This window comes from Pelobates fuscus, chromosome 6, assembly GCF_036172605.1.
Source record: "Pelobates fuscus isolate aPelFus1 chromosome 6, aPelFus1.pri, whole genome shotgun sequence".
Classification (NCBI taxonomy): Eukaryota; Metazoa; Chordata; class Amphibia; order Anura; family Pelobatidae; genus Pelobates; species Pelobates fuscus.
In genome coordinates this window covers 8501336-8529273 of record NC_086322.1, presented here as the reverse complement: position 1 = coordinate 8529273, position 27938 = coordinate 8501336, and the positions used below count along the sequence as shown (strand labels likewise).

General features: G+C 41.4%; 1 protein-coding gene across 1 annotated transcript in view; it reads right to left on the bottom strand.

Annotated features, from left to right (window-relative positions):
* Window positions 1-27938, bottom strand: part of LOC134615259 (vomeronasal type-2 receptor 26-like) — a 93273-nt gene that overhangs the window by 53379 nt on the left and 11956 nt on the right. The window lies entirely within an intron of this gene.

Sequence of the window (27938 nt, the reverse complement as noted above, 5' to 3'; positions counted from 1 at the left end):
TAATATTAGGTAGTGTGAAGGGCGTTTTTCTATCTCTACCCAGTGGGGGGGTGTCTCATCCATATGGTGGGGGAGTAGTGAGGGCAGTGTGGATGCGTGGTAGTAGGCCTTCACATCAGGTAGTCCCAGTCCTCCTAACTTTTTAGGAGCTTGTAAAAGTTTCCTGGCTACTCTCGGCTTGGACCCGGCCCAAATAAAGTTATCTGCATCCTTTTGAACCAGTTTGAAGAAGGAGTGCGGGGCGGGTATAGGGAGTGTTCTAAAAATATATTGCAGTTTGGGGAGGATAGACATTTCCAGTAAACACTTTTTGCTCAAAAATAGAATGTATGTGTTGTCAGTTTTTTTTTGTGCAGCATACTGCCTGAGAAATGCAACCACATTTACCTAGTATTTCCCAAACAGAAGCGGCAGATTATTCTCAAATAACATGGATGGCCTTAAAAAACTGTCCCAAGTACAAAAAGTATGTAAACGTAGATTATAATAAAAAACAGGAAGTATATGAAAATACACAAGTGAGGGTGCCACTATCACAAATTGCTCTTGAGGAAGTCCGAATGGACAAAACGCATTGAGCTATCCTGCGACCACCATTCCCCAGGGAAGGAAGCCGATATCCATGAGCCCGAAAATAACTTTTCTGTTATAACTTGTTTCTGGACTGATTTTAAGGTACCAAACAGCGATTTCCAGAGACTGGGGAGTAAGCCCCCTTAGTGGCTTAAAAGCTTTCTTGCACAAATAGAAATACTTATTTTTTGTGCCACTTCTCTTGTGAGTTTTATTTCTTTTTTTTTTTTTATTTTTTTTTTATTTTTTTTTTTATTTCTCTTTTTTTCTAAATTTTCTTTCAGACAGTACGAGCCAGTAGATTTCTACTGCAGTTCCTGTAACTCAGGCCTTGGTACATTAGTCATCATCAATGTTTTCCCTTTTCTCTTCTTCTTTTCTCCCTTTTTTCCTTCCTAATCAGTCCACATATCTTATTATACTATATAAAACATTATTTATCAAAAAAAAAAAAAGGCAAATACACTACAAACATAAAGATGGTGAAAAATTTTCTTTCTAATAGTCCTCTATAATATTCCTATATTAATACTTGTGAGTTTTATTTCATTGATATTTACTATTGTCATTTTAAATCATTAAATACTTCACTATGTATTCTTTAATATATGTTTTTTTCCACATGCTATCCCTGCTGATCGAGTGGTAATTATATATCCACAATTTGTGATAGTGGCGCCCTCACTTGTGTATTTTCATTACCTTCCTGTTTTTTATTATATCTGTTGGATTGGGGAGTGATCCCTTTTTAGAGTGTCTTGCCTGCACTGTTTGTTGCACTTTACCCCACCTACCGTTCCTTTATTGTATTTTGTAAACGTAGATCAGAACTATAGTAAGAGTAACAGACTGTAAAATCAATGCTGACGACAATACAGCTCTGTTCCTGATCTAATCCTCAACTGAGAGAGTGCAGCCAAAACATGCACAAACTATGTACCTTTTTAAAGAATGGTTATTTGTTCAGAGCATCAGCTGACCACTCTAATCCAATCACTGGGACCCCTGCCCAGTGGCAGGCCTTAGAGAAAGTGGATATAGACATTTACATGAAGCAATGGTGCTGGAGAGCAAACTTAGGGGTTAACAAGTTTGTGAACAGTTAACCCCCAAAGATAAGGAAGTTCCAGGGTCTCCTGGCACCATAACAACTTCACGCCGGAGTGTTCATTTAAAGTGACGTTGCTACAATATCCTAATCAAGTGTTTCCAGTTGCTACTTCTTTACAGTTCCTAAAAGTTCTCTTAGTGTGTAACAACTTTATACTGAATTAAAAATGTCACCAGTAGTGACAAAGCTACTGACTAACACAACTTAAATACCCCTTCTAAATGCTGCTAATATCTTTATTCTGTATGGAAGCTTGTAACTGCTTGTTATCGAATGGTTCCTGACTTTGTCACTACTATTAATGACTGGCGCTAACCCTAAAACTCAACTCCAACCCTTGATTCAAAGAAAGTTACAGCTACTTACCCATAAATTCAATTCGAAAATGTGTTCCTTTTATTGAATTATATGGAAATTGGAAAGCACAAATCAAATCATATTATACTATATCAAAAAGCTATAAAATAAAAGTGACACTATAATCACCAGAACAACTACAGCTTAATGTCTACTGTCTGTCCCTGCAGTCTTTTTAATGTAAATATTGCACTAAAAAGGTGCTCGCTGTGTCAGGATCAAGACAGGGATCCAACACGCAGTGTACTAAAACTATAAAGACGTATACCGGACCTTAGAGTGGCCGGACTAACGTCAAGCAAACAAGGAATGGTCAGGAACAAGCAGAGGTCGAGGGAACGAGAAGACAGGTAAGCGTAAGCCGGGCCAAGTAAGGATAGGAGAGGTAAGCAAAGTCAAGAAACAAGCCAAGTCAAAACCGTAGAACACTAGAAGAATATAAATGCACTGAAGGGACAGGCAAGCTGAAACCACGACAGGGCAATGACTCACAGTAAGTGAGTACCTTTTATACACTGTCTCTTTAATTGATATCCATGCCCCCAGAACGTCCTGGTTTGAGATTACCCGCGGGTCGTGACGTCATTGACGTCTTGACGTCGGCGGAGTTGCGCCGCGTCATAAAAGGGGGCGGTGCTATCGCGGCTGGCGTCCAAAGTGGCGAAATTGCTGGAGGAGAAGGAGGTGTGAGTGGCAGGTACCATGACACACTGGGTGTGCAGCACTGACATTTAGGATCTCCAAGTTCTGCATGGAAATGCTGAACACTCCCCATAGAGACGCATTAATTCAATGCATCTCGATGTGTAGATGGTAATTGGTGCAGCATAGTGTTTTGTCATGCATGCGCAATAGCACCCCAATGTTTTCCTATGGGAAAGCATTGAATTAGCTGATATCAGCAAATTTGATGATCTCAGTCAAGGAAATCCCATTTGTCACAATAGGTAAGGTGTGGAACCAAAAAAGCTATTTTAAACTTATAGTGTTAGTAATGCTATAGTGCTCATTTAAAGAAAAGACCTGTTGTATAATATAAAGCATTTAATTATTCTTTTTGCATTTTTCTTTTTTTTTAATCTATAGATATTCATTAAATATTTTACATATATTCAAATAAAACATACATTCAGAAAACATCAGAATACAGTACATTGATGATCTCCCAGTGCCAGTTTATCCCATTTCCTTATTGTCCAGAACACAGATTAATCGGGCCGTTTGGATCCAATCCCTCAGAGACCCCAACATACTGCAGTACATACAAACAAAACAAGGACAAAAACATGATGGTCTGAAGCATTAAAATACAGTTGAGAAATTTAAAGGAGGTTCCCATTTGAAATTTACCTATATAAAAACCTATTCACATTATAGACCCCCAGAATAATCTTGTGGGAGAAAAATAAAAGAGAGGCAGGAGGAGCATAAAAAGTAATATCTTCCTATTCAGGGAGTTCTCATCCAATTTTATATATATACATACTACTCCTCTTGGATAAAGCTATTCCATATATTCCAACCATATTTAGTTATAGGCATGGGCTCTCTCTCCATTTTTAGTTGGAAAGAGTTTTGCGTTTTAAGTGTTAGCCATGTTGGGGATTCCTTTTCGCTTCCAGGAATTTACAATACATTTCTTTGCAGCAATAAAAATATGGGTGACTATATATCTATTTTTTTTTTACAATTTGGGCCACTCGAGATGTAATAAAGCAGATTGAGGAGAAACTGTCATATGAATACCTGTCAACATTTTTAATGTGCTATATGTTAATTCCCAAAAGTTTTTTTTTTTACAATTCCACCAAATATAGACATAAGAGCCTTCCTGTTAGCAACAACGCCAGCATAGGGAGGAATACGTAGGGAACATCTTATTGATTTTCCTAGGAACCAAATGCCATTTTGTTAAAATCTTATATTGTAATTCTATAAGATGAAGTCAATGTATGGATTCCTTGACTATCGGCATAATCTTATCCCAGTTCAATAATTGGATGTCAATTTCTAGGTCTATTTTCCAATTGTTTATAATACCAATAACTGGGTCTATTATGGAGGAGTTTTCATTATCAAAGATAGAGCTACTCATCAAGAATCTAATATTAGTTCCATATTTAAATAAGGCCTCTAAACCTAAGATTTCATTATCGTTTTTGCATATGAAGTTCCTCAAATAGCTTTTAACTCTACGGTATTCAAAAACTTATTTTGAAGGTAGGTGTAATTCTAAAGCTAGTTCTTGAAAAGGTTTGAAATAGGCACCCTCAAGAATATCTGTTATTACCTCTATACCATTCCTTTTCCATGTGGATAAATTCATATCTTCCATATTATATTCCAAAAGACTCACAGTGCTTTTGGCTCTATTACTATTATCCCATGTTAAATTATATTCTTTCTTAAATCTAGCCCAGAATTTTAAGATTTGAAAAGTAAAGAAATGTTTTCCAAATGTATTATCCAAACTTTAACAATACCCAATTTTTCCGAGTCGATACATAATAAGAGGGAGAGGTCAGAGATCCCCAACATGAATTTTTCAAGCTCGTACCAAGCATCTTTTGGTTCTGTATTTAACCACTTATAGATATGTTTAAGGATAGCAGCATCATTATATTTTTTAATGTTAGGGATAGCTAAACCTCCTTTATCTATTTTTATTCTTGATTTGTTTCCCTTCGATTTGTAATCTGAGAATAATCTTTGGATTTTAAGCAAATTTGTTCTGGAGAGACATATAGGGATCACCCCAAACAGATAATTCCATATTGGGAGCACATAAGATTTTATAACATTGATTCATCCCAGCCATGAGAGTTCTAAGGATTTCCACTCATCAAGCAGTCTGGATGTCTTATTTAACAATACTTCTTAGTTAGCCTTACTTAGATTCTTTACTTGAAAGGTAAGGACTATGCCTAGGTATTCAGAACTGTCTATTTCCCATTTAAAAGTATATTCTTTCTGTAATAAATCCTTTATAACCTTATTTAGACTCTAACTCATAATAGTTTATTTGGATGTATTAAGCTTATAGTTCAACATATTTCCATAGATTTCCAATTCTCCAAGAAGGCAGCTTATGGAATTTACAGGATCTGTTAATATCAATATAACGTCATCTGCATATAAGCTTAATTTTATCTCTCTGTGATCAATCTGTATTCCCTTAATGTTTCCATTCTATCTAATATATTGGGAGAAAGGTTCTAAGGTGAGAATATATAGCATTGGGAAGAGAGGGCAACCCTGCCTAGTACCGTTTCAAACCTTAAACCAAGAGGAAGTAATGCCTGAGCCAATAATCCTAGCTGAGGGATTAGTATAGAGAGCAGATATTGCCTGAAAGATCCAGCCACTAATCAGTGTTTGGGACATAAAATTCCAGCTTACACGATCAAAGGCTTTATATGCATCGAGCGAGAGTAAAATAGTCTGGTCTGATCTCCTATTAGTCCGGGTGCGAGCAGCGGTCAGGATTTTAATAAATCTGGAGTTATAGTGGTTTGTTCAGGATCTATAGAAAGGTCTAATGAATGTAAGGCTTGTATTTTCCCAGATGATAATCTGTCTTTTAGCACTGCCGGGGAATTTAAAGAGGTAATTGTATCTCTTTGGGAGCTAGGTGAGAAAAAAACATATTATTATTATTATTATTATTATTATTATTATTATTATTATTATTGCCATTTATATAGCGCCAACAGATTTACAATATTTTGAGAGGGGGGATGTAACAATAAATAGGACAATTACAAGAAAACTTACAGGAACAACAGGTTGAAGAGGACCCTGCTCAAACAAGCTTACAGACTATAGGAGGTGGGGTATTAGAAACATTAGGACAGGAAATATCAAGTAGGAGTGAAGCAGAGCTGGAGGTGAGAGCAAAGCACTGTCCCATAGGAGAGAGCAAGAGACAGGTATGTAACGTAGAGATTACTCTTGGAGGCCATTCACTTTCCTGAACAGATGGGTTTTAAGGCCCTTCTTGAACGATTGAAGACTAGGGGAGAGTCTGATGGCAGTAGGCAAGCTATTCTATAAGAGAGGAGCCGCCCGCGAGGGTCCTGCAAGCGCGAGTTGGCCATACGGGTGCGAGCAGCGGTCATGAGGTGGTCACGGGCAGAGCAGAGGGTACTAGGAGGGGCATACCTATGGATCAGTGAAGAGATATAAGAGGGGCTGGAATTGTTCAGTGCTTTAAATGTTAGCACTTTGAATTGACTCCTATAAGATACAGAGAGCCAAAGTAAGGCCTGGCAGAGGGGCGAGGTGTGAGAGGACCGACTAGAGAGGAAAATCAGTCTAGCTGCAGCATTCATTACAGACTGTAACGGGGAAATACGGCTTTTGGGGAGACAGATAGATTTTTATCTTTCCTGCTAAGCTTTTTCCATCTTTTTTCTGTCTTTCCTTGTCAAAGATTTAATTTTATCCTTGCTGGCCATGTTCCTTTGTATATATAGATTAGGCAATACAGCTGGTATTCTAATTAATTGACCACATAGATATAATATTGCTCAGCTCTAGCTGAAGGCCTATATCATGGGTACCTTTAATTAACATGGATAAGCAGGCTACCATATAACCATGAATATATACAAAATATATATATATATATATATATATATATATATATATATATATATTATGTGTTTGATTCTTTGCGTTCCTTTTTTAAGAAACATAGAAACATAGAATGTGACGGCAGATAAGAACCATTCAGCCCATCTAGTCTGCCCAGTTTTCTAAATACTTTCATTAGTCCCTGGCCTTATCTTATAGTTAGGATAGCCTTATGCCTATCCCACGCATGCTTAAACTCCTTTACTGTGTTAACCTCTACCACTTCAGCTGGAAGGCTATTCCATGCATCCACTACCCTCTCAGTAAAGTAATACTTCCTGATATTATTTTTAAACCTTTGTCCCTCTAATTTAAGACTATGTCCTCTTGCTGTGGTAGTTTTTCTTCTTTTAAATATAGTCTCCTCCTTTACTGTGTTGATTCTCTTTATGTATTTAAATGTTTCTATCATATCCCCCCCTGTCTCGTCTTTCCTCCAAGCTATACATGTTAAGATCCTTTAACCTTTCCTGGTAAGTTTTATCCTGCAATCCATGAACCAGTTTAGTAGCCCTTTTCTGAACTCTCTCTAAGGTATCAACATCCTACTGAAGATATGGTCTCCAGTACTGTGTACAATACTCCAAGTGAGGTCTCACCAGTGTTCTGTACAATGGCATGAGCACTTCCCTCTTTCTACTGCTAATACCTCTCCCTATACAACCAAGCATGAAGCTAGCATTACCTGCTGCTCTATTACATTGTCTGCCTACCTTTAAGTCATCAGAAATAATCACCCTAAATCCCTTTCCTCAGATGTTGAGGTTAGGACTCTATCAAATATTCTGTACTCTGCCATTGGGTTTTTACGTCCAAGATGCATTATCTTGCACTTATCCACATTAAATGTCAGTTGCCACAACTCTGACCATTTTTCTAGTTTACCTAAATCATTTTCCATTTGGCTTATCCCTCCTGGAACATCAACCCTGTTACATATCTTAGTATCATCCGAAAAAAGACACACCTTACCAGCAACACCTTCTGCAATATCACTAATAAAAATATTAAAGAGAATGGGTCCAAGTACAGATCCCTGAGGTACCCCACTGGTGACAAGCCCAAGTTTATCTCAGCACTGGATTCCTTCAGGGCAGGCGGCGGAGGTCAAATGACCAAAATCTGTTCCTTTTTTTAACGTCTTTTAGCTTCTATATACATGAAAATCTATATGCATGAGCAGTCTCTTCCAGATTTACCGCTTAACCGCTTAATGGATAAATTATGCCTTCAGTATGACCTCAGATATCCTTTATAAAGCATCTGTACATTTCCATGATTTTTGTTGGAAAGCTAGATCCATTTCTCTTTAAGGGAAGCCTCATATCCTGATTTACATATCAGATTTGAGGATTCTTCCAGTCAAACTTAATTTATGGTAAGAAAGGAAGAGCAAAAACAAAAAAAAATTAGCTAGGCAAGGGATAGAAAAAACGTCTAGAAAGCCAAGACAACAGTATAGCAGCAGTGTAGCTGATTCCAGTTACTTTGTATTAAATCAGTTCCACAGCTCAGTCAGTGTTCTGTCAGCATTTGATTTCCTTATGGCGGCAGCAAGAGGTAGGAGAGCAATGTAGCATCACTAAAGCTGATATTAACTAGAAAAGCTACAATTTCTGGGGAAATTGTGTGAAGTGTTCTTGCCTCCACCAGTAGTCTACAACTGGAGTGGGCGGAGTAACTGTTATTATTTATTTATATAGCACATTTAATTGCAACATTGTTGCCCAAAGTGCTTCACAGTTACATTAAAACATACATTTATAAAAACATTAGCAGGTGTTGCGGTCACCGGCCCGCCGAGCCTCACGGCCGTGCCCGACCGGCACGGCCACGCCGACAACACGAGCTTACCTGCTCGTCGGCGAGCCGGGAACCGCTCCTGCCGTTCTTCCGGGCATCACGCCCGAATCAAACATGGCGCCGACCACGTGGTCGCGCCTAAGAGTAGCTCCGCCCCCGAAAATTATACCAACGTGTGCGTGACGTCACGACGTCAACGCACACGCACGTTTTGGGGTCAGAGGTCGCCCTCTGACCAATCATAGCCTAGAGAGGGGTATTTAAACCCCTAGCTTTTCCCATTACTTTGCCATGTCGTGGTTTCAGTTTCCTGATTTCCTGAGAGTGCTATTTCCGTGATTCTGATTTCCTGGTATCTTGATCCTTGGCGTTTTCCTGGTTATTCTGATCTCTGGTTTCCCTGACTTGGCTTGTTTTATCGGTATTGAGTATTTTCTGGCTTCCTTGACCTCGGCTTTCCCTTTGACCATTCTCTGTCTCTAGCGTATTAGTCCGGCCATTCTAAGGTCCGGTTTACGCTCTATCCTGTTATTTTCCTTTTCTTACCTATGTATATGTTTACATCCAACAGAACAAACACCAATCCCTCACACAGTGGTGAACTGGTGCTAAGAGGTGGAGCGCTTAAATCATACACTTACCCCTCGGGGTTGAGGAGAGGTGTGCAATAATGATAGAGTCCTAAATGGTATACAAAAAGTGCAAATATAGGGTAATATTGTATAGCAAATATACTTTATAAGTCTCTAATAAGAGCGCACTCACATGGTTCAGAGCCTATGGGTGATCGGCTCTGATCTTGAAGGCAGACGTGTACTTTGAGGTGACACACACCTATCTTGCGTGGATAATAACCTCAGAAACGAAAAGAATAAGGAAAACAGGGAAGCAGAATCGACCCTGGTGTAGGGACCTTCAATAAATTTGGCAAATGCAATAAAAATACAGATAATTGCACACCTTCTGATGAGCCTATGACTTGGCTCTCAGTATACACGTAGATATATCGATTCAGGGTGATATTAGCCCTTCTTGTCAGCAGTAAACAGAATTCCTCCGAACCAGCTTGTAGTAAAATTAAAACATTTATTTCAATAAAATATACATACATACAAATGATGCTGGTATAGGGAAATCCACCAAAACGCGTTTCGCTGATTCAATTCAGCTTTCTCAATTGGTAATTCGCTTCCTGCTGTGTGTAGTTTAAATATGTCCCGCATTCCCACTATTGGTGGGTCAAGCCGATTACTGGTCCAATCACACGCCGCTGTTACCCCGCCTGTCAGGTGGTATCGACGGTGCGTAATCTGTCCCCCTTGTGATGTCATCGCGCACCATGCGTCGTGTGGATGACAGCACTTCTGGGACCTCAATCCTGTGTTCTTCCGAATCCGGAACTAGAAAAACTTCCGGCGCTCACGAATGACGTCTCCTCATCGGCTGATCTTCAATATTGTAGCGGAGAGTCCTATGCCCTCTTGTGAATAGTGGCCATCTTAGTTTCTGGCAAAGTCCGTTTTCCCCATATTGTGGACTTATACACAATAGCTCATATACGAGCATACAGACAAAGTAAGAATATAATAAAATAAAAAATGGGAGACAGAACAATACAAAGTTATAAAAAATTATGATGATACTAATCCATTCTTAATAGTACCTAGAATCAAGTAGCTAATACATATAAAAATAGAGTATATGGATATAATAGTATCGGCCGACGACCTCGTGTTATGAATATCACATAAAGTTGTAAAGTATAAAATATAAATTAAACTCAATAATGTAAAATATGTTATAAACATCATTACAGTGGGGGTATTTTCCTAATGCCCACCCACTGTTCGATGTTAACAATTACGCAATATATATATAGCATATACATCGATAAAAATCCAAAAAACTCTAAAAATAATAATATAAAAAATTATAAAAAATTATAAAAAATGGCATAACTCGAAGTCGTCATTCAATCCATACGGTTGCATGGTATCTAGATTGAAGATCCATTTCATCTCAGCCCTTCCTATAGTCTTAATAGGATCACCACCCCTCCAGTTTGTATTAACTTTTTGTATACCTAAAAACTCTATATGGCCGGGATCACAGTTATGATGATCTCTAAAGTGGAGGGACACGCTATGCTTATCAAAACCTCTTTTTACATTCCGCACATGTTCCTGTATTCTAGTGTTCAGAGCCCTTGTGGTTCTGCCAACATATATTAAATTGCAGGGACATCTAATCATATAAATAATCTTAGTGGAATGGCATGTAATCAATTCTTTTATTTTGAACTTCCTTGTGTCGTCTCTAGGCGTGTAAAAACACAAATAGTAAAAAACGTGTTATAAGAGACTTCCAACATCCTAGAGACGACACAAGGAAGTTCAAAATAAAAGAATTGATTACATGCCATTCCACTAAGATTATTTATATGATTAGATGTCCCTGCAATTTAATATATGTTGGCAGAATCACAAGGGCTCTGAACACTAGAATACAGGAACATGTGCGGAATGTAAAAAGAGGTTTTGATAAGCATAGCGTGTCCCTCCACTTTAGAGATCATCATAACTGTGATCCCGGCCATATAGAGTTTTTAGGTATACAAAAAGTTAATACAAACTGGAGGGGTGGTGATCCTATTAAGACTATAGGAAGGGCTGAGATGAAATGGATCTTCAATCTAGATACCATGCAACCGTATGGATTGAATGACGACTTCGAGTTATGCCATTTTTTATAATTTTTTATAATTTTTTATATTATTATTTTTAGAGTTTTTTGGATTTTTATCGATGTATATGCTATATATATATTGCGTAATTGTTAACATCGAACAGTGGGTGGGCATTAGGAAAATACCCCCACTGTAATGATGTTTATAACATATTTTACATTATTGAGTTTAATTTATATTTTATACTTTACAACTTTATGTGATATTCATAACACGAGGTCGTCGGCCGATACTATTATATCCATATACTCTATTTTTATATGTATTAGCTACTTGATTCTAGGTACTATTAAGAATGGATTAGTATCATCATAATTTTTTATAACTTTGTATTGTTCTGTCTCCCATTTTTTATTTTATTATATTCTTACTTTGTCTGTATGCTCGTATATGAGCTATTGTGTATAAGTCCACAATATGGGGAAAACGGACTTTGCCAGAAACTAAGATGGCCACTATTCACAAGAGGGCATAGGACTCTCCGCTACAATATTGAAGATCAGCCGATGAGGAGACGTCACTCGTGAGCGCCGGAAGTTTTTCTAGTTCCGGATTCGGAAGAACACAGGATTGAGGTCCCAGAAGTGCTGTCATCCACACGACGCATGGTGCGCGATGACATCACAAGGGGGACAGATTACGCACCGTCGATACCACCTGACAGGCGGGGTAACAGCGGCGTGTGATTGGACCAGTAATCGGCTTGACCCACCAATAGTGGGAATGCGGGACATATTTAAACTACACACAGCAGGAAGCGAATTACCAATTGAGAAAGCTGAATTGAATCAGCGAAACGTGTTTTGGTGGATTTCCCTATACCAGCATCATTTGTATGTATGTATATTTTATTGAAATAAATGTTTTAATTTTACTACAAGCTGGTTCGGAGGAATTCTGTTTACTGCTGACAAGAAGGGCTAATATCACCCTGAATCGATATATCTACGTGTATACTGAGAGCCAAGTCATAGGCTCATCAGAAGGTGAGCAATTATCTGTATTTTTATTGCATTTGCCGAATTTATTGAAGGTCCCTACACCAGGGTCGATTCTGCTTCCCTGTTTTCCTTATTCTTTTCGTTTCTGAGGTTATTATCCACGCAAGATAGGTGTGTGTCACCTCAAAGTACACGTCTGCCTTCAAGATCAGAGCCGATCACCCATAGGCTCTGAACCATGTGAGTGCGCTCTTATTAGAGACTTATAAAGTATATTTGCTATACAATATTACCCTATATTTGCACTTTTTGTATACCATTTAGGACTCTATCATTATTGCACACCTCTCCTCAACCCCGAGGGGTAAGTGTATGATTTAAGCGCTCCACCTCTGAGCACCAGTTCACCACTGTGTGAGGGATTGGTGTTTGTTCTGTTGGTTGTTATTTTATATTAGGATAAAGGGATCCTATTTTGGTGGTAGCTGCTATCTGACTACATCTGTTTCTATATCATATAAAGCGCCTATTTCACAGATATACATATCTTTTCTATTTGTATATGTTTACATAGTTTCTGCGTGCTGGACCACATTACTAGTCGTGACATTACGACATGGCCATGGATCCTGCAGAACTATGCAAGCATATGATCGCCTGTGAGAGTAGGGTGGAGGATATGGACCACAGGTTAGACCAATTTGCCCAGGCATTTCAGACCTTGCTCCAGAGGACTGCCTATTTAGAGGTCCCTCCGGTACCACCTGTGGTTCCGCCACCTGTAGTGGTTCCCGTACCACATAAACCACCGTCCATAACCTTGTCACCGCCCCCTCGCTATGGAGGTGATTCTAAGGAATTCAGAGTTTTTTTAAACCAAATTGAATACCACTTTGAGGCCTCCCCAGGTTCATTCCCAACAGATAGGTCAAAAATAGGCTATCTGTTGAACCAATTAACTGGACAAGCCTTGACCTGGGCTAACCCCTTATGGGAAAGTGGTGACGCAGTAGCCCGTGATTACAGTACTTTTCTTACGGCCTTTAAGGCTACGTTTGAACCTAAAGGCAGGGAGAAGAACGCTGCCAAAGCCCTTATGAGAATCAAGCAAGGCAGTCGTTCTGTAGCCGATTATGCAATAGAGTTCAGGACATTAGCGTCTGAGGTTGATTGGACCAATAGTGGTCTGGTGGCTGCTTTCTCTGAAGGTCTAGCTGAGAGTATACAAGATGAGACTGCAGCTAGAGACCTTCCGGTTAATCTTAATGAGTTTATTGCCTACATGATAGACATTGATAACCGGCTCAGAGAGAGAGAGAAAAACAAACAACGTAACAGACGTTCTAATTTGTCCATAGCTCCTCGTTTCCCTAACCCAGTGGTGAGTAGCCAAACGCCTCTTCCAGAACCTGAACCCATGCAATTGGGTAGCGCTAAACTCACTGAGGCAGAGAGACAACACAGACGTAACGAGGGGTTATGTATGTATTGTGGCAAGAAGGGACATCTAAGATCGTCATGCCCGGTTCGGCCGGAAAACTTGCACACCTAAGGCACGTACGGGGACCGACCTTAGGTGTGATGTATATGTCCCCTAAATTGACTAAGAACCGTTTCCTTGTCAAAGTAACCTTATCTTTCAAAAACACTACTGTTCAGTGCATTGGCGGATCCAGGGGGGGCAACGGGGCAATTGCCCCCCCCGAGATTCTCCCCTGCCGGCTAGTGCAGGGCTGGCATTGCCCAAGCGCCAGCCCTGCAATGTGCCTGCGGACCGGGAGGGAGATCAGTGATCTCCCTCCCCGGTCCGCAGGCACATTACTGACAGCCGACCGGAAGGGGAGGGAGAGAGGACCCGGGAGCTGTTACCAGCAGCTCCTCCGGGTCCTCCTCTCGCGAGATTTGGAGCGTTGCCGCGGTTACCACGGCAACGCTCCAAATCTCGCGAGAGTGAACTCTAGCCCTGGAGCGCGGGCTAGAGTTCACTGGAACCACTGGACCACCAGGGATTCCCCACTGGGACCACCAGGGATCCAGAAATGTCCCCCCTCCTCCTCAATAAAGGTAAGAAGGGAGGGGGGACATAAATATATTTTATTAAATACATTTTTTTTTTTTATTTTATTTTTTTAATTAAAAAGCCTCCCTTCCCTCCTCCCCTCCCCCCATACACACTGACCCCATACACACACTACACACACTGACCCCATGCACACACTGACCCCATGCACACACTGACCCCATACACACACTGACCCCATACACACACTACACACACTGACCCCATGCACACACTGACCCCATACACACACTACACACACTGACCCCATGCACACACTGACCCCATACACACACTACACACACTGACCCCATACACACACTGACCCCATACACACACTACACACACTACACACACTGACCCCATACACACACTACACACACTACACACACTGACCCCATACACACACTACACACACTGACCCCATACACACACTGACCCCATACACACACTACACACACTGACCCCATACACACACTACACACACTGACCCCATACACACACTGACCCCATACACACACTGACCCCATACACACACTACACACACTGACCCCACACACACACACACTGCCCCCATACACACAAACACTGCCCCCATACACACAAACACTGCCCCCATACACACAAACACTGCCCCCATACACACAAACACTGCCCCCATACACACAAACACTGCCCCCATACACACAAACACTGCCCCCATATACACACTGTCCCCATATACACACTGTCCCCATATACACACTGTCCCCATATACACACCGTCCCCATATACACACTGTCCCCATATACACACTGTCCCCATTCACACACTGTCCCCATACACACACTGCCCCACACACACTGCCCCACAAACACTGCCTCCATACACACACTGCCCCACAAACACTGTCCCACAAACACTGTCCCCATACAACACTGTCCCACAAACACTGTCCCCATACACACTGCCCCACACACATACTGCCCCGCACACACTGCACACCTATACACACACAGTGCCCTACACACCCTGCTGCCCCCCCATACACACATTGCCCCAAACACACACACACGACCCCCCCATACACACAGTGCCCCCATACACACACTGCCCCACACATACATACAGTGCCCCCCATACACACACTGCCCCACACAGACATACAGTGCCCCCATACACACACTGCCCCCTAACACACACACTGCCACCCTTACGCACTCACACTCACTTCACCGCTCACACACACACTGCACCTTTCACACACACTTCACCCCTAACACACACCACTTCTCCTATGCCCTATATCCCAGCAGACCCCAGGTAAGTTGTCAAACTGTTCTTAAACGGTATGACTACTTACTCCGGGGTGGGATCCTGGCACTACTGGCACCATAACTACTACACTGAGCTGTAGTGGTTATTGTGCTAGGATTATTTTTTTTAAATAATCTACAAGTGCCCCTCCCGAGATCAGGCTCTGGATCCGCCACTGGTTCAGTGTGAGGCTATGATTGACTCTGGGGCAGCAGAGAATTTCCTAGACAAAGAATTCTCTGCAAAACATCTCCTGCCCTTAAGACATAAAGAGAAACCGATAGCAGTCGAGGCCATTGATGGAAGGCCTCTTACCCAGCCTTTCATCACACACGAAACTCTGCCAATCACTGTTTCAGTGGGTATTCTCCACTCTGAAGAAATGACCTTTCAAATCATATCTTCACCTACAGTTCCGATAATACTCGGTTTCCCTTGGCTCCTGAAACACAATCCACATTTGGATTGGATTGAAGGAGAGATTGTGAGTTGGGGTGAGAGATGCAAAGGTGTTTGCTTTAAGCAAATCCCACAACCTATTGGTACCATTAATGTTCCTGTTGCACCTCCCTTGACCACACAAATTCCACTGCAGTATATGGATTTGAAAGAGGTATTTAACAAGGTCCAGTCAGAAGGGTTACCTCCTCATAGACCTTATGACTATACCATAAACTTATTACCAGGGACTATGCCTCCCAAGGGAGGAGTCTATGCCTTGTCCCCCAAGGAAAATCTTTGTTTGGAGGAATATATTAAAGATGCTCTCAGAAAGGGTCATATCCATAGGTCCTCCTCACCAGCCGGGGCTGGATTCTTCTTTGTCTCTAAAAAAGAAGGAGACCTACGCCCTTGTATTGATTATAGGGGTTTGAATAGGATTACCATAAAAAATGCCTACCCTATTCCCCTTATATCAGAGCTGTTTGACAGATTGAGGGGAGCTCGAGTCTTTACCAAGCTCGATCTCCGAAGCGCATACAATCTAGTCAGGATTAAGGACGGTCACAAATGGATGACCGCATTTAACACCAGAATGGGACATTACGAATACCTGGTTATGCCGTTTGGATTATGTAACGCTCCAGCGGTATTCCAGGATTTTATTAACGATGTCCTAAGAGAGTACCTTCACATGTTCGTTCTAGTGTACTTGGACGACATTCTCATCTATTCCCCAGACCTAGAGACACATCACGAACATGTGAGAATTGTACTGAAAACCCTGTTACAGAACGGCCTTTACTGTAAACTGGAGAAATGCCAGTTTGACCAAACGGAGATACAATTCCTTGGATACGTTATATCTCCGTCTGGTTTCCAGATGGATCCCCGTAAACTGGAGGCAGTCTTACAGTGGCCATTACCCAAGGGCCTTAAAGCCACTCAACGCTTTATAGGTTTTGCGAATTACTACCGCAAATTCATAAAGGGTTTTTCCTCCGTGATTTCCCCTATAACCAATTTAACCAAAAAAGGAGCTAATTGTACATCTTGGCCCAAAGAAGCAAGAGAGGCATTTGAACTGTTAAAATCTTTATTTTCCTCAGCACCTGTCCTGACCCATCCTGATCCAACCAAACCATTTATCCTAGAGGTGGATGCATCAGAGACAGGAGTTGGAGCCATTCTGTCTCAAAAAGAAAGTCCTGATACACCTTTACATCCTTGTGGATTTTACTCTCGCAAACTCACACCTGCAGAGAAGAATTATGACATAGGGAATAGGGAACTTTTGGCCATTGTACTTGCCCTTAAGGAATGGAGGCATCTCTTGGAAGGTTCCAAAGAGCCACTTTTGATCTTTACTGATCATAAGAATTTGGCTTATATTGGGGACGCTAAGAGACTGTCCTCTCGTCAGGCTAGATGGTCATTGTTCCTCTCCCGATTCAATTTCATAATTACGTACAGGCCTGGTACTAAAAACACCAAGGCAGATGCACTTTCTAGGCAGTTTGAGACAGATGAAGCTCCGGAACAGGTGATATATCCTATTATACCTCCTGAATGCCTCATTGCCACTACAGTTACTGAAGTGTCTTCTCCACTCTTCTGTGCCATAATAGCAGATCAAACTCAGGCACCTGTGGGAAAACCTCCGGACAAACTGTATGTGTCACCTCAGTTTCGAAAGAAGGTACTAGATTTGTTCCATGACAACCTCACAGCAGGCCATCCTGGAGTCCATAAAACCCTCTCTGCCATCTCCCGGAGGTTTTGGTGGCCTTCTCTTAGAAACGATATCAAAGAATATGTTGGGGCATGTCAAATATGTGCCGTTTCTAAAGTTCCTCCTAGATCGCCTCCTGGACTCTTACAACCACTGCCCATACCCAGTGCTCCTTGGACCCACTTAGCCATGGATTTCATTGTGGATCTACCCAGTTCAAATGGGTTTAATACAGTCCTTATGGTTATCGATAGGTTCACAAAGATGGCACATTTTGTCCCCCTTAAAAAATTACCATCTGCTCAAGATCTAGTTCAAATATTCTTGAGAGAGATCTTTCGGTTGCACGGTGTACCTAAAAGCATAGTATCTGACAGAGGTACCCAGTTTGTTTCTAGGTTTTGGCGTTCCTTTTGTAAGCAATTAGGCATTGAACTCTCCTTTTCGTCGGCATATCACCCTCAAACTAATGAAGCAGCAGAGAGGGCGAATCAGTCTCTAGAAGCCTATTTACGTTGCTTTATAAATGCCAATCAGTCTAACTGGTGTGAGCTCTTACCCATGGCTGAGTTCGCCAGGAACAACGCCACTCATGAATCTTCTAATCATAGTCCATTCTTTGTAAATCAGGGTTATCACCCCGCTGTTTTTCCTTCTGAATTCTCAGACACGGAAATTCCTGCCTTGAACACCCGTTTGGAATCAATTCATGATACCTGGGATTCCGTCCATTCAGCTCTGCAGAAAGCTTCATTACGAGCAAAGGCCCAAGCTGACAAAAAACGGGCCGCTAATCCTGTATATCTTCCAGGTGACAGGGTGTGGCTCTCCACAAAACATATCAAACTTAAGGTCCCGTCCATGAAATTCGCCCCCCGGTACATAGGTCCCTTTCGGGTTACCCAACGTGTCAATCCAGTGACCTATTCTTTGGCACTTCCGGCTCATATGAGAATTGCAAATACTTTCCATGTGTCTCTGCTCAAGCCCCTTACTTGCAATCGCTACACCAGATTATCCACTCCTCCTCCGCCCTTGGTAGTGGGTGATCAAGAAGAATACGAAGTCCGTTCTATCATGAACTCCAAATTATCCAGAGGTGTCTTGTCCTATCTCGTTGACTGGAAGGGTTATGGTCCCGAGGAACGTTGTTGGGTTCCTGCTGACCGGGTCCATGCGCCCCGTCTTATCCGGTCATTTCACAACCGCTTTCCTCTTAAGCCGGGTCCTTCCCGCCCGGTGCGCGGTCTTCGAATGGGGGGTATTGTTGCGGTCACCGGCCCGCCGTGCCTCACGGCCGTGCCCGACCGGCACGGCCACGCCGACAACACGAGCTCGTCGGCGAGCCGGCGAACCGCTCCTGCCGTTTTTCCGGGCATCACACCCGAATCAAACATGGCACCGACCACGTGGTCGCGCCTAAGAGTAGCTCCGCCCCCGAAAATTATACCAACGTGTGCGTGACGTCACGACGTCAACGCACACGCACGTTTTGGGGTCAGAGGTCGCCCTCTGACCAATCATAGCCTAGAGAGGGGTATTTAAACCCCTAGCTTTTCCCATTACTTTGCCATGTCGTGGTTTCAGTTTCCTGATTTCCTGAGAGTGCTATTTCCGTGATTCTGATTTCCTGGTATCTTGATCCTTGGCGTTTCCCTGGTTATTCTGATCTCTGGTTTCCCTGACTTGGCTTGTTTTATCGGTATTGAGTATTTTCTGGCTTCCTTGACCTCGGCTTTCCCTTTGACCATTCTCTGTCTCTAGCGTATTAGTCCGGCCATTCTAAGGTCCGGTTTACGCTCTATCCTGTTATTTTCCTTTTCTTACCTATGTATATGTTTACATAGTTTCTGCGTGCTGGACCACATTACTAGTCGTGACAGCAGGTGTACAAAAGGCCGTGTCTATGATATCACTTGCTGCTGCAGCCCGGCACAGGTCAGGGTATTTTGGGGGATGCCATCTTCAAACGGTCGTAGTTTATAAACTATACATCCTACAGCTAAGAGCTTTATATTGTGAGAATCACAAGACCCAGACCTACATTTTATGTCTCTGAAGTATTACAAATGAAGGCACAGTCGCAGTTTAGAAATTGCCCTTCAAGTTTGAGCTGGGTAGAGTGGAGTTTAAATGAATGTCAATGGACGGCGTGAGTTGCAAACAAATGGTCATATTGTGAAAACTATCAGGACTATGGCTTAGCCGTGGACTTTTCTAGTGGCAGCAGATGGCAGTGGCAGTGGATAGCTGAACGTTTTGATATATGATTTGTGTAGGTGGGCTTGAAAATGAGGGAGTGGTGCCAGTTTAGAAATCATGTCCTGATTTTTCAGCTTTTGCCAGCTCCCACTCCAGTTTTGAACATTTTGCCATTCATTCCTACGGGACCAATTTCACAACAAGAACGACAATATTCCGTGAACCATTCGGCGAAACGTTCCACAAACTAATAGCAATCCAATCGGGAACAATCCGCATATTTCGGTATATTACTGTCTATGTAGTGTAAAAACTGTGGAGGAGTTAGGGTGGTAAATTTGGCTATAATAATAATAATAATAATAATAATAATAATAATAATATATATGTGAGATAACATTCAGTGGTCTTGCTATGCAAGGACACTTAACTAACTGTATTAAGTCCCACAGTTCAGTCAGCTTTAAATTCCTTAAAGCGTCAGCGAGAGGCAAGGCAACAATGTAGCAGCAGTGTAGCTGATTTCAACTATCTGTGTAAAACAGTCCCACGTATAAGTCAGCTTAGAATTCCTTATGGCGGAAGCAAGAGGCAGGGCAACAATGTAACGGCAATGAAACAGATTCCAACTCGCTGTATTAAATCAGTCCCACAGATCATTCAGCGTTATGTCAGCATTGGTTCCCTTATGGCAGCAGCGAGAGGCAGTATATATCTGCCCTCAAACGCCAACCAAGTAATTGTCCCCCATTTCCACAATATTTCAATCACCTACCCCATCAGGTAGCGGCAAGAGGCAGCACACATACACCTTCTAACCGTCAAGCCAATGAGTACCTCGAGCCAGCAGGATGGTCACTACCAGGATTGGGGTTAGGTGAAGGACAGGTCCAGCCGAAAAAACACAGATGAAGTCTGCCACGATGCTCGTTCTGTGTTCACGGTTCTGACGGGCGGCTTGTAAGAGGAGGTTGTGTCTTCCCACCGGTGACAGGTAAGGGATCTCAGCGCTATACACATGGGGTTCCCCTCCCTAACAGGCTCCCCTTCACAATTCACCTTAAAGGAACACTATAGTCACCTAAATTACTTTAGCTAAATAAAGCAATTTTAGTGTATAGATCATTCCCCTGCAATTTCACTGTCATTTAGGAGTTAAATCACTTTGTTTCTATTTATGCAGCCCTAGCCACACCTCCCCTGGCTATGATTGACAGAGCCTGCATGAAAAAAAAACTGGTTTCACTTTCAAACAGATGTAATTTACCTTAACTAATTGTATCTCAATCTCTAAATTGAACCCCGGCACTTACTCTGCATGTGACCGCGGTATGTACGCTAGATACACATACACTTAAAGGACCACTATAGGCACTCAGATCACTTCAGCTTAATGAAGTGGTCTGGGTGCCAGGTCCCTCTAGTTTTAACCCTGCAGCTGAAAACATAGCAGTTTCAGAGAAACTGCTATGTTTCACTGAGGGTTAATCCAGCCTCTAGTAGCTGTCTCACTGACAGCCGTTAGAGGCGCTTCTGCGATTCTCACGGTGAAAATCACAGTGAGAAGACGCTGGACGTCCATAGCAAAGCATTGAATAATGCTTTCCTATGGGTGGTTTGAATGTGCGCACAGAGAGATCTCCAGCGCCAATTGAGCCTGGCTCTGGAGAAAGGTAAGTGCTGAAGGGGTTTTAACCACACACTCTCATGAACACTAGCTAACAGACACACACATTTACTGACAGACACACACTCAGTGACAGACAGACACACATACACACTCACTTACAAAACATACACTCTCACTGACAAACACACACTCACTAACAGACACCAAACTGACTCACTAACAGACACACACTAACAGACACAAACAAACTAACACACTAAGTAACAGACACACACAGTAACACACTCACTGGCACACACACACACACTCACTGACACAAACAAACTAACACACTAAGTAACAGACACACACAGTAACACACTCACTGGCACACACACACACTCACTGACACAAACAAACTAACACACTAAGTAACAGACACACACAGTAACACACTCACTGGCACACACACACACTCACTGACACACAAACTAACACACACACACTGACACTCACTAGCAGGCACACACTCAATAGCAGACACAAACAAACTAACACACTCAGTTAGAGACACACACACACAGTAACACGCACACTCACTGACACACAACACGTGTGTTTCTACATGTTGGTAGAAATGGTACCTAGCTATGAGGATGGACCTCCTAGTTTTCGTGTCAAGCATCTCATTTAGTTTCCGTCTAGTGTCACATAGTTGGGATAGTGTGTTAGGGGTGAGATACTGTTTATTTTGTTGGTCCAGTTCTGATAATTTGGTTAGTAAGGATTGGATTTCAGCCTGTTTATTCTGTTTAGCTTCCGAGCCCAATTTGATGAATTCCCCACAAATTACACATTTGTGTGCATTCCATAAGGTCATCTGGGAAATCAATGGATTGTCATTTTCCTTAAAATAGTCAACGAGGGTGTCTGGGGAAATCAATAAGTACTCATTCAGTTTCCAGAAGCGATTAGTTTGTTGAGGTGCCTCAGGCAATAGTGTTAATGAGATAATCACGTGGTCTGACCACATGATAGGGGTAAGTGCCTGTGTGCGAGGAGTAATAGATCTATCCTAGGGAAGGAGTGTGTAAAGTGCGAGTAGAAAGTGTAGTCTTTTACTGAGTGGTTTTGGATACGCCAGCAATCGATTCATTCATTTGAGTTAAGTAAAGATCTGATCCTCCGCCTATGTCTAAGGCCATGATGGTCATCAAGTTGTCAAGTCGTGGGTTGAGGGTTATGCTAAAGTCATCCCCTAGAACTAATATGCCCTCAGCGAATTCCTCTAGTTTCATAAGTATACATGTTAGGCATTTGTGTTGTTTGAAATTTGGTCAATTGTTCTATTTTGCCTTCTTTGGGCACATAATTCTAGACTCCCCGAGCAAATGAAAACTGGTATGACGTACTTGATGCATCAAAGGGAACTCAGATCTTAATCGGCTATGGTTGATAAGGTATTCACTATGCATTGCCTCAGCTTATAAATAGGCTCATTGGATGGAACTAGAGGGATATGCCTCCTCAAAATGTTGGCAGAGTAAAAAAAGATACCCACTCATAATCGTCTAAAAGTTAACAATTGCAACGGATACTTATAAACTGTTCCAGGGGTACGTTTGCAATCCACGTTAGATGGTGCCCACTCCCTGCATGAAGGAAACCGTTAACAGATCCCCTAAGGGACAGATCCAGAAAATCTATATTTGTTTTATGTTTGTTAAATGACAACCCCCAATCATTACCATTTAGAAATTAGATGAAATTAGATTCATTAATCTCCTCCCAACCACCCTTCCAGATGATCAAAATGTCATTAATAAATCTGCGGTAGAGGGTGAGCCGCTCCATCCAATGTGGGTTGTCTAGGACAATCAACTGTTCCCAGAAACCCATAAAAAGGTTTGCATAGGATGGCACAAACCTCGCCCCCATCGCACTCCATTTAGTCTACAGATAGAAAGCACCCTCAAACAGAAAATAATTATGTTTTTAAAATAAATCCTGTAGAACTCCAAACAAAATCTGCCTTCTGCTCTGGAAGTAAAGGATTAGATGAAGGATAATGATCAAGAGTCCATAATTCCAAGGTATGATCTATGTTTGAATATAAGGCTGTAACATCAATTGTGACCCAACTGTAGTTGTCTTGCCAACTAAAATCTTGGACCAATGGGAATACATGTCCAGTGTCCCTAATATAACATACCTCTGAAGATGGAAATCTACCAACTTGGATAGTGGGGATGTAAAGAAACTGATACAAGAAATAATAGGATGACCAGGGGGATTTTTAAGGACTTATGAACCTTAGGTATATAATACAAAATAGGGATATCACCCGGGGCAGATAGCAAATACCCTTTTTCCTACCTATCCAATTAACCGCTATTGAAGGATTTATCAATTAGGTCACACAACTCCCTCTCAAATCTCCTCATGGGGTCAGTGCTCAATACTTGATAGTAATCATTATTCCCCAAGATGTTGAGCACTTTCTTCATGTTATCCTGCGTGTCAAGTATAACGATATCACCTCCCTTATCTGCCCCTTTGATGACATTGTCTTTATTAATCTTAAGGCTCTTTATAGGTATAGATCCCTTATTCTTTTCTAAGCTGTTACACACGGGTTTCAATCCCTCAAGATCAATTCATAAATAATCTGTATAAAATGTCCCTTGTCTGCAGGTAATATGTAGAGGGAGGTTTTAAACCTGAGGTAATGTTAGCATTTAACACCTGAAGAGCATCCACTTCCAAACTGGGTTCTTCCAGTTCATCTAGAAGGGAGAGGAGATTATGAAAGATAATGTTGTCCTGTGGGTTGTTAAAGATCTTAGGGCACTCTTCCTCCTCACAAAGTAGTTGAGATCTTTAAAGAGTTCAAACATATTTGGCTTTTTATTCAGCTCAAATTCCAATCCTTTATTTTATTTATTTTATTTTATTATTAAGGTATATGAGGAGAGATGAAATAGATCTTTGGTAAAAGACACCTCACTTTGGTCACGGTGTCTTCCCCGTCCTCTTTTTCCCCTATGGGAGCTCCCCTCTTTCTGTTGGTAATTTTTGTGAATAGCAGAAATGTTTTGGATGTCTGAGCTAAGCCCTCCCCTAAAACAACACTTATCTTTAAAGGGCAATCACTCCTAGGGCTTCTGATCTTAGGTCTAGCCCCAAGATCCAAACGGAATCACTCCACAGAAACCTGAAAAGTATTTATCCAGGGAATCCCTCAAGTTTCTGGGTCTCAGTAAAAGAATATGATTATGATTTTCTCTATTAACTTGAACCGTTGGTGATCTAGCCATAGATTTATAGTGCAGTCCCCCATTTTTCTGAGGATATTTCCTTAGTTTAAGATTCTTATTCTTAACTACATCAGCATAAGATTTTTGAGAAACTGTCTGGATTCTGTTCAATATGCGAAGACTTTCTCTTTGGAGTGTAATGCTCTCTGGTGTATCGAACTTTAGTGGAATCATTTTCCTTATTTGGTATTTTAGGCATTTTATGGGCTTTCTTACGTGCCAGCCTCTGATTTTCCTGGTCTTGCAATCCCCTTTATCTCTGAGAAATTGAGAGTTTTTATGAGCCACCAAATCTTTCTCAAATTTGGTCAAGCATTAATTGATAATGCTGTCTAATTTAGAAATAGTATCCACCTCATCTGAGGAGCTGATATTCCTCTGGAGTTCTTCAGTTTTATTTGGATTGGGTTCTGGATGTCCTAAATTTGACGAAAATGCCCATTAATACAAATGAGCAATTATCAAGTGCCTCAAGCCGTTCGTCTTCAAGCAATATGTCATCATCAAAGAATGGCTTCTTATCAAATATTAAACCACGTGGGATAAATTTATGCTCAAGATATTTACTAAGCAGAATACTATCAATCCCTCATTTATATTTTTAGATTTTTTTTTCCAAGATAAGTAACCTAAACCTCCCAAAAATGGGGAAGAAACCCTTGGTACAGTTTCAAGTAAAATGAAGCAGCATGTAGCAGCCTAAAGTGAGAGGTTTGATGAGAGAGCAGACCTATTAAATGTTGCAATAGTGAAGACTATCTGCAAACAACCCCTAACCTAGTGTAAGATAAAATAAGAGAAAGATTTAATATAAAATAAAAAGCTGGCAAATAACAAAAAGTATATGCAGCACATCCGCCGCTACTCACGAAAGCTCGGTCAGTGTATGAGATATAGTCTCAGTCAAGCCTCCCGCTGTGCAGCTCCATCTCTGGAACACTTCAGTTTAGCAATGAAAATCTGCCGCAGACTTTATTGTCTTCGCTCACCATCTGGCGTCACTCCACACGTCTATGCGTTTCGCCTACGGCTTCGTCAGGACCTGATTGGTAATGCACACCATCTTTGATAATGGAACTTTTAAGGGCAAAGCAGTGCCATCAGTTTGAAGGTCTGATTGGTCCTTCAGTAGGTCCAAAATTTACATATAGATATCCAGACTCTGATCAATGCTGCACAGGAGTATTTAACACCTAAAGTGCCCTCACATAGATGCAATGTATAACATATAATATACACCCAATAAAAACAAACATTTAGCAATTAATCTACATATTAAAATGCATATAATGAATAAACCACATTCCAAAATTCCTACTAAGATAGGAAGAAAGAGAAAATACATAAGTATAATTCAGAATCATAACATAAAATTACATGACATTATATATGTGACAAAACCATCCGGTTGTCTGTTATATTGGATTCGTCTGTTTGGCTGTCTGTGCATATAATGACTGTTTCCAATAGCCCAACCGTACGAACGACTATTTTGACCGAACAAAGCTGCCGAACGGATGGCCACCCAGAATAAGAAGTGTGCTGCTGGTTAACCTCTTGATCCCAATTAGAACGTTGTGGTTAACCGCAGACACTTCTCAATTAGACCGACTTCAGGGTGGCCGTCGTTTGTATGTCGACCACGAGGCAGCGGCCATTTTAAAACGCACGAAAGCCCAGCGGTGTTCGGCACGGATTTCATGGAACTAAAAACGGACACTCGTGCTGCCGAACACCGCTGAACCAACGAGTCGCTTAGCTGTCTCGACGAGCCCGTACGAACACCGGCTGTTCGGTAGTTTTGCTGCATACGAAAGTACTGAACCCAGGTAGCCTTCCCATGGAGTCAATCGCATACCGAAGGACTGTACGAACTTTGACTCCATGGCGATTGGACTATACGCATAGGATCTGAGCGCTATTCGTCAATAATATGCCCTCAGATCCCGGCTATCTGGGGATATGTGATACGAATGTAGAATATTCGGTTATTATAAAGTTATATATTTTTATGTACTTTCTGTGTTTATGTTTAAAATGGAGATGTGCCTTTGTCCTGGAGATAATTGCATTACTTCCCAATTATCTCCAGGGCAGAGGGGAGGGAAACATAATGCATTATGGGAGAAGTCTGTCTGAACTGTACTTCTGTCCTACTGTAATTACTGTCTTCCATTTGGTCCCCTAGGGGAGTGTCCACCAAGTGGAAGACCCGCATAAATACGGGCGGGTAGCCCACAGTAAAACAGATCTTGTTTGACCCTCAATACGGAGCTTCTGTCTCGTTTGTGGGGAAGGGGAATTACTATTGGAACAGCGCTTTCGTTATTTTTAGCTGTGGAAGGAGTTCGACTGGATTGCTGATCGGGAGTTGCGGTGTTCGTATGCTCCGTTTGGGAGTTTGACGGTCGGCTGGATTAAACATTGCATTTCTGTATAAAAGGGATTATCTACTAAACGGCGGATTTACCTACCTGGCGGTGAGTGTCGTAACAATATATATATATATATATATATATATATATATATATACAAACAGTGTTTCTTGGCACTCACCCTTTCATGTGTATAGTTCAATTTAGCCTGGGTGCAATCCCACGTTGAAAATATATAAACAGAAATAAAGAGATGCACTCCAAGGACTTGGTAGATGAAAAAAGGGGTAGTTTATTCCAATAGGTATAGCATTAAAAAATAGCCGATGTTTCGACCCGTTCGGGTCTTTCTCAAGGTCCATGTACCTAGCTACAAAGTTATATATATAGGAAATAAGAAAATGTACTCACCAATCGTTTATATATATAAACAGTTATCACTAATACAGTTAAAATAATGGGACATAGGTCAGTCTACCGAGATGAGATGGATATTTCACACACTTCATCATGCCAAGTATAAGGTTATGTAAATATGTACAGAAAAATATAAATATGTAAAATATAAAAAAATATTTAAAATATATCTAAAAAAAAATGGCAGATTTCAAAATTGTTATTAAGTCCATATGGCATTAGAGTGTTTAATTCAAAAATCCATCTCATCTCGGCTTTGCCAATCCTCTTGATAAAATCTTCCCCTCTCGTCATGCACCTTTTGAATGCCTTTCAAAGTCTTT